Source organism: Puntigrus tetrazona, chromosome 13 (genome assembly GCF_018831695.1).
Source record: "Puntigrus tetrazona isolate hp1 chromosome 13, ASM1883169v1, whole genome shotgun sequence".
In the NCBI taxonomy this organism is placed as follows: domain Eukaryota; kingdom Metazoa; phylum Chordata; class Actinopteri; order Cypriniformes; family Cyprinidae; genus Puntigrus; species Puntigrus tetrazona.
This window is the reverse complement of record NC_056711.1, coordinates 13,763,151-13,772,553: the sequence shown is the minus strand read 5'-3', so window position 1 is coordinate 13,772,553 and position 9,403 is coordinate 13,763,151.

The following is a 9,403-nucleotide window of genomic DNA, read 5'->3' as shown; positions in this document are numbered from 1 at the left end:
AGAGAGATTTTGGTAGCCTATTCCCCCGAAACATGTTTGAGCTGGTTTTGGCTGTGATTGGGCTAGTTTTGAATACCAGTTGGGCTGGTTTTGTTCCGCAGACACGGCAAACCTGAAAACAACTTTTTAACAAATCAATGTATTCACAAAATTTTTAATTGTCTGCAAGGCCAATCTGGGCATTAAAAGACAAAAAAATACATCAGTATAATAATAAAATATAATTATATTTATAATATATAGGGATTCATAAATTCTACATTCATTGAACATATTTAAAGACTTGTTTAATTATGTTTTAGTATTGTATATTGCACATTTTAATGTACAAACGTGTAAAAGGCAGTCCACACAAAGAACAATAATTATAAAGATAACTATAACAATAATTATGTCAGCATACACAAAAGGATTATAATGTTCTGTTTATCATACACATGCACTGTATTTTTGTCGTCTGCCACTTTAAATACTCTTTTTACTCTCTTTAAATTCAGCTGGAAAAAATCATTTTAAAACTGCTGCAAAAAAAATATTTCCGTCTGTCATAGTGCGGTTATTGTTGTAATATTTATCCTCACAGAATTAGAATGATTATTCTAACATTATGGTTTTAGTTATCACCTTTGTGTGACAGGCCTTAAAGTGACATACAAATACTCAAGCTGGATTTCACAGAAACAGATACATGGAAAGGAGCTGTGTTCGCGGTAGAAAGGATCGTCGCCATTGCTTTCCACATCCGATGACAACCACAACGACCACTCAGCAAAACATAAAATATAACAAATTCTGGCGCCCAATTGCCTCTCATTATAGTACCCATTAATGAAATGAAAACTTCGGCTCAACAACTGGAGATGCTTCATCTGCATTAGATACTGTACTGTACATTCTTGCCGCAAGCTATTTCATAAAGCGGTGGGGACAAAATCATCCGAAATGTCCCCACCGTAAATGACATGTATATTTTTTCCACAAACAATGATTTACAGGGATGCGCCGGTCTGTCACCGCATCTCATGGTGTTGCAAGCCAATATGTTTCCTAGCTAAACTTAATAAAAGTTCTGGCTGATCTATGGTTTTTGCCGCAGGAGGTCGAGATAAATTCTGTGGCTAAGTCGTGCATGTCGAAGACATTTTGGGATATCTGCTAGAGATGCTGCCGGAGCGGCTCCCAACACGGCAGGCGGCTGCTAGGAGTGACAGATGTCTGATATGCTGGCATGGATTTGCCAAACCATGATTTGAGCCTCCTCCTGGCTGAAGAGTCCCATTACCACGGAAGATTGAATGCTCCCACAACCATATGCAGCTTGTGATGCACCACGTAAGTAACTCAAGCACATTAGCCTGAAGAGAATCTCTTAACGACTTGGTGTGCAATTACAGCAGACTGATCTCAAGATGCTGATTGTCAAAATTAACTAAAAATACTCCAAAAACAAGTGCATACTTGCTTGTCTATATGCTTATCGCGAAGATATTAGTTGAGATATGTTATATAGTATACACTCGTATTGCCCTATGCAGGTATATTGTGTGTATAACAATAAAGTTGGGCATATTTATATATTCACCTTTATATGAAGAGCTAGGCAATAATATAGATTTTGCGATAAGCTGTTGAAATTCGCTCTATGGTATTATGCTTTATGTGAGTGTATTGTATGTACGCAAATAAAGTTGGATACAATATATATGACTGCCTAAAAATGAACCGTTCGTTTCCTCCATTTCCTTTTTTTTATTAATAATTGTCTTGTCTGCGTCTGAGAAACATTACTGGATTATTAATTGGATAAGTGGAAAGCCCTGGCGGTTGTGGAAATAATGCTGGGGAGTTTGATTAATTTATTTCCCTGGCAAAGTCAAAAATAAATGATAAAACCTCTCTTCTAATGCAAAGTGAAAAGGTTTATCCTTTCACATAATGTTCTATCTAGCATTGCCCACAGTGACAAGCGGTTGAATTGAATTAGGAAGACGTTGCTTGGGGCTCTGCTACAGCTGTGGCTGTTTGATATGGGGTTTAAGGTGAGGCGAAGCTGGCTGGACCCTGAAAGACCAGTGAAGACACATTCAATATTAAATACCAGGCTCCAAGCAACAGCTCAAAAACTCATTGCAGCCTTTTTGTCCTGTGGAACAAGTCAAATTAACGTGGCATTACCAAATAGCCGGAGATTTGACTAATTAGAAATGCTTGGACTTACTTTGTTTAGACTGTTTACATGGATCTGTTTTGTTCTTGTTTCTGCAGAAATTCTGCAGAGGACATCTGAAGGTGGTCAGCTCAGCATGGAAAAATTTTATTTGCATTCTCTCTAACCATTACATGCCAAACAACGCATCTTTAGCTTACTACATTTCCCTATTTAAGCTACAGCATCTGACTTATTGTCATCAACAGCATCAAAAGGGACACTTCGATTCAATTGGGGGCACATCTTGAGGGTACTAGCTTACAGTGGCAACAAGTCCAACATCAAAGACAGCTAAATTTACTTTTGGCTGTCAGTCTGAGGAGAACATGCTTGCCAGGTCTCCCCAGGGTATGTGGCATGGCCAATGTTTTTCGATATCCCCTCGCTCCAGATTGGTTTCAAAGTGCTGAGAGAAAATAGATATGGTCCCATGGAGGCCAGCATGCTACACAAGTGCAATCGTCAGATTAACTGGAGGGGATGAGGTCAATGTTTTTGTGCACTGAACCAGTTTCTTATAGGCCATGTCATCGGTGCTAAGCTGTTACGCTGACAATATAACTGCTGCAGAAAGTGTGACATCTGTGACATTGGATAAGATTCAAACTTAAATTGTGATTTACATATCATATTTATATTTTAACAATGTAATTTATATATATATATATATATATATATATATATATATATATATATATATATATATATATATATATATATATATATATATATAAACAAGGGTTTTTAACCCTTGATGGTGATTGTGATGGTAGCTTTGTATTTTCATGCAAAAAACTTTTTATACTGTGAATGAGAAACTGTGATATTACTAAGATAAAAAATTACTATTTTTATTAAATTGAAATGAAACTGAAACTGAACTGAAACTACATCACTAATGAATAATTGACGAAGAGGTGTGCAACAAAAAAAAAAAAAAAAAGTCCACTATTGTGAATGTGGCAAAAGAACAGCAGGTTTGAACTGACATGAACTTTTGAGTGAACTGTACCTTTAAAACATTCTCAAATGATTTATTCCTCCATCATAAGCTCTGTGTCCGACACTGATGAAATGTGCACCCTTAAGAGTAACCATTAGCAATGAATCTCACAGCTGCACGCTTGCAGTTTGCACAGTATTGATTATACAATATACATCATGTCAAATAGAGTCAATTTAATCGAAACATAAATGAGAACACTACAGGAATAGATAACGCATAGAAAACACAAGGGAATAAGTTGACCTTTGCTGTGAGAATGGAAAATAACAAGCGCACAGTACACAGAAAAATGAAATTTAATAACTAGACCTCCTACACCATTCCTTAGTAAGAAATGAAATATGGTTTTCCTCACTGAAGCTCATACAGTTGATGGTACTAAGTGTAAAGGCATCTCCTCAAACGTAATTGATCAGATTTCTAGGTTTCCTAGGAGCACTTCCTGAATATGTGTATGATGCTGAAATATAGATGACAATGAATACATTTGCCCATCCACAAGCATCTGATCAGTTTAGAGGAGGGCAGAACATTCAAATCCTTAGGGTCTCCTGCGTCTCTTTCCTGTCCATCAATTCTACCTCGCTGTTTGATTGCAGTTGATGGGATGTCTGAGCGTCTCAGACACAAGGCGAATAGGAAATCAGTTTGGCTAATCAGTCATAAAAGTGAGAGCTGCCCAGGGAAAAGAAATGGAGCCAGAATGCATGCAAACAGGCATAAGTTAAGAGAAAATGAAAGCTGACATTGCCATGGGAACCACGGTGCGCGTCTGCATGAGAATGTATAACCACAATGGTGGAAAAAACTAACAGACGTTTTCAGCCAAACCCCAAATTAACTCAGATGAAAGAAGGACAGCATCATATTTTATACAGTGCTAAAAGAGAGAAGTGGGGGGATGTTGGGAGTGTGTTTCTGTGCAAGTACTTATGTGATGCAAATTCTAGTCCCCCAATAATACATTTTAACTGTTTGCAGTAAGTATGATTAATATAAAACACAACTATTGCATTAAATTGATCAAAAGACATTTATGATGTTACAAAAAACATATATATTTCAAATAAATAATGTTAATTGAACTTTCTACTTCTTAAAGAATCCTGAAAAAAATATTAACTATATATATATATATATATACATATATATACTGCAATATATCACATATATATACTATATATACTATATATATAATCAAATATAATACAGCCTTAGTAATTATTACATATACAATATATATATATACATATATATATTTTGATCAAATAAATACATATATATATATATATAAGAATTTTTTTTTTATTATTATTATTGAGCATACAAATAACAAGTATAGTACAGATTTTTGGTTGGCACTAATGTATATAAAGTTAGATAAGTTCACATGCAATACATGCAGCAGCTAATCAATATATAAATGCTAATCTGTATGCAAGTATGTAGCACGTAGCATCAGGATTTTCCTGCTGAACAATGTGACATGTGAAAAGAACTATACAAATAAAATCTACTTGATTTGTATTCAAAAGAGCTAAAAACTTAATGAGGTAAATGACCTTGGTTTAGCCAGTCAAATAATCTCTGATATGCTGATTGTGGACCGTAAGATATACTTCAAAAATTCCAAGCTAAACAGCAGAGCCAAATGGAACTAACAAACACACAGATCCTCTAATTGTAGTTTTAGGTTTCAACCATAGATGGCAATAAAAAGCCAGAACTGAATAGTGTACCTCAAAGTTTAAAATAGTACATGTTAAAATCCAAAATGTTTTATTTTTCTCACCAAGCAACAAGAAATAAAGAAGTATCAATACCTATGTCACGTAGATGAGGAGTAAATCCAAGCAAAACAGAGCTTAATATTTACTTTTCTTTTAAAATACTTTTGATTATTGCTCTCTATTAATCTAGCATAAACTCTAGTGATAACCTTCAAAATTCAACATAAAAAGAACTCCAAAACATAAAGGAACATTAAGCACAAAAAAAAAAGTCCCAATTTCATTCAAAAACATCACAAAATCTAGAATAGCGTTCAAGTCTGATGCAAAGCATGCTGGGAACACGTCAACTTTTTGCTAAATAAATCATGTGCTAAAACATTTCCTCTTTTTTCTTGAAGTAAAACAAGTGAGCAGGCACCAAAAATGCGTTTTAGTGAAAAGCACATGCTCATGTGTTCTTCAGAGTCCCATCTTAGGGAGGTTCACAAGATCATTGATTAGGTTATTATTAAACAACAGCTGTCTACGTACAACAAAGCGAGACACACGCTAGTCAGGTTGATTCATCCATCATCATTTTCCTAATGGATTTAGGCAGTCACCCATATTTCCACTGACAACACTGTGAATTCATTACTCATGCTGGCAATTCCATCATCCAACAAAGCACTCTCCACCCTCCATCAACAACATACAAGCACTCACCGTGTGGCCATGGCTGCTTTTCTTACGTGACCAGCTGATTGCATATTAATGCGCCAGGACTAAAATATTAAAATGTATTTGAACATCGCTGCGAATGTATCTTGTTGGCACGCTGACAATCTGTCAAAAAAAAAGCATAAGCGGCTAGCTCGGCTGACCAAAGCCATTTGTGTTTTGCGTTTCAGAAAACTACGGTTTCCTTCTCTTTATTTCGTTCTGCATGTTGACTGTAAACATTCCCATATCATTTCTGTATTCATTTTCAGGACACTCTCAGCTTTTCAGCTGTTTGGCTGATGATAAATTTAAAAAACCTGCCAATTAGCTATGGCGCTGAACAGCTTTCTTTGTTTGCTCCTCAGCACATTCATCAAAGCTGCGGTTAACTGTTCTTCTCAGGCGTCCTCACCAAATGGTAATGCAAAAGCCAAACCTCGAGCTAGATTTTATTTCTTACTGAGAAGAATATAATATTGCCAAATTGACTGAATAATTGAAATTATGTTTGCTAAAACACATTCAACTGGCATGAATAATTCTGAAATTAATTAATTTCAAGCGTAGCATTTTAAGAAATTAATGTCGATTTGAACAGATGATATATTTTTTTCCCTTTTTTTTAACACACAGTATGCACCCATTCAGTCTTATCTGTATAATAATAAAAAGGCAAAACAGAAGAATGCTTATCTAGTCGTATACTTTCAGATTTGGGGTGAGTATATTTTCAAAAGATACAAATATGTTACCATTTTGGTACTAATATGTACCTTTAAGAGTTCTAATTAGTACAAAGGTATGCGTTTTGAAAGAATACTGCCCGGTGATAACTTTTGTACCTTTTGTCTGTGCATCTATTTAATTCTGCGAATGAGGTGTAGTTGATTGGTGTCAAGTGTCTGAAATAATCTGGTTTCTGGTTTAACTTTTGTTCTATCATAAATCATTTGTCAATGATTTCGTGCTTAATCACCTACAAATGCGTTTTAAGATTATAATAAAACATCTAATTGAAATAAATGAAAACATTTCTATACACAAGTGTTTAAAGGAATATACATACTTCCGTTTCATCACTTTCTGGCTCCAGTGAACAACGCAAGTAACTCAGTTTGAAGAAACCAACAAATTACACAAACTAATGGACCAAGAGCAGTTTGTAATGCCACAGAGCAATACATTGCACAACAAACATATATAGTCTATAATGCAATGTTCCAGTCTCTGATACTGAAAATAAATATTGCTCTTCAAGACATAATAACTTAATAATTTCCACTGTTTAGGACCGTGATCATTCATCTGTTATGTTCACTAAATTATATAAACAATTACAACATTGTGTTAAACACATTTTGCAACATGCTTAATTTGTTTCCCTCTTTGCAGAGAGTCAGATAATTGTTAGCAAACATGTAGTCCTTTCACACAATGGGCATATTAAAACATAGCCTAATGAATTTCTAACTGTGAGACTTCCATCAATGTTTTTTTGTTTTTTTTCAGACATTATTTATGGTTTTGTGGGTAGTGAATTAAAATATGAGGTTGTTGGTTAAATGCAGTATAAAGAATGTAGGAATTTTGCAGATAGAGAACAGAACAAAAATAAAATAACAATAACCAATAATAATAATAATAATAATAATAATAAAGACAAACACAAATCTGGAGGAAATAAAAAACAAAAACAAAAAAGTAATTGAGAAAAGCTTTGGGGCTAAACACATCAGCGACTCAAAACATGTGTTAAGTTCAGGGTTTTAGTCAGAGATCATCTTTCTGATATTCAGGTCATGAAAGTGAGAAAGGATGTCTCTACAACAATCTAGCTACAATAAATTCGACACTTCTGTTTTCTGCTTTTCAGAAAGCGACAACATTTTGTCCATCACACTCTGCCGTTAGCAATACTGAAACTGTCACTTATGTTGAAAGTAAAAGTTTCACTGCATGGCAAGATGTGCTTTTTTAAATGACCCTCTGTGACCCTCGAGGTGTTGGTTAAAGAGAGAACATTTCATACCCAACTCTTAAATGAAAGCATTTCTACAATGCTGCCATTCCTGTAAGAACTCAAACTGTAGAACAGGAGCAAAGTGCCCGTGTTATAGGTAATGAAAGGTTCGTATTTTTTGTTTTGAAGTCCCCAACAGCAGCACATGCATGCATACAAGGTCAAACATTTTTATAATATGCATTCATTTTTACCTTACCTTCTCAACGACTCCAGGCAGATTCGCTCAAGTTCATTTTTTCAAACCTTCCTTTGCATTCGTTAATCTGCGGCGCTTGGTCCGATTGATCTCGTTATCGTTTAATCTGCGACTGTAATGCACGATACGTCTGTGAGCTCTATGTTGTTTTGTTTGCAGCGTTATTATAAACGCTATTATTCCCGCTGCAAAGTGACATCTGGTGGCAAAGAATAGATCTGCATTTCCATTCTGACAAGCGGGCTTGAAGCGCTGATGTGTTTTGCGCTGACTTTAACGCGCAAGCGGCTTGGCATTCTTTTAAAGCGAACACGTTTCAATGATTCAGAAGTAGAATCTTTCGCTTTGAGATACAATAACTTATTATACACAAAAGCATCCTCTGGTTTAACCAATTCAAAATTACGTTTCCTCTCTGAAGTAAGTCCCACAAACACTGAAGGAAAATAGGTGCATGAAAGCTTCGGTTCCACTTGTAATGGACTTTAAATAAATGAGTCACCTCTTTCACTGAAGAATTATCTGATTTCTAACAATTAGCCTGAAAAAATATTTCCAATATTTTCAATGTTTTCAAATAATTCTGAAGAGTAAAAAATAATAATAATAAATGACGCAGCAATATATGATTTGAAATATATTATTATAACAGCCTAAAATAATTAATGGACAGTTTCAAAGCTTTTAGTTTTTTCCATTTTTTAGTACACATCAGAGTAGAGGAAGCTATGTTTGCTAGATAGCCACACCACCCGAGCTGGCTTAGTGGGCATAATTCATTATTAATATTTACACTGTAACTTTAGTGTAGAAAGACTTCCTTTCCATTGTATCTATTATAAAATAAATAACAATTAATAGACCAGTCAACTCTTTTCAAAAATACTGTTTTATTCATGATAATTTATAATTCATTTATGCAAGGCAACAAGATTAATGTTACAAAGAAAAAAAACTGGAGGAGTGTTTGAGTTTCGTTCAAAGGTGACTTGTTGTGGTTATCCTCAACAGCTGCAGCTGACTGAAATATTCAGGTCTCGAGTCTTTTTAAAGTTTTGCGTTAAATTTTCCATTAAAGGAGTGCGGGCCTGCACAAGTCACTGATAGAGACCCACCTGACGTGATACATATCTGAGGAGTATTTCAGGTGTGAGATCAATAAACTCTGATGTGGGACCAGCACAGACCCATCATGCCCACCACGTCATTACCGAGGGTTTGTAATGAGCTCATTGACAAATTGGGTCTATAAGTGACCCTGACAGTGACACAGGCAGGTTAAAGGAACAGACAAGAGCTAATCTAAAATCAAAATGCTGCCATTCTACATTGGACAATCTACTACATACCTACAAATCAATACTATAATAGTGCTTGATACTCTTAGCCTACTATGAGGCACAACCACTCTGAAAAAAAAAAGCATTACCTGTGTTGAAATTTTTACAAAATGATGTCAGCTGCATTTACTGCGTTCCTGATATCAAAACAGGTGAGCGTAGATCAGGCAACATTATATTATTGCTGTATGTTT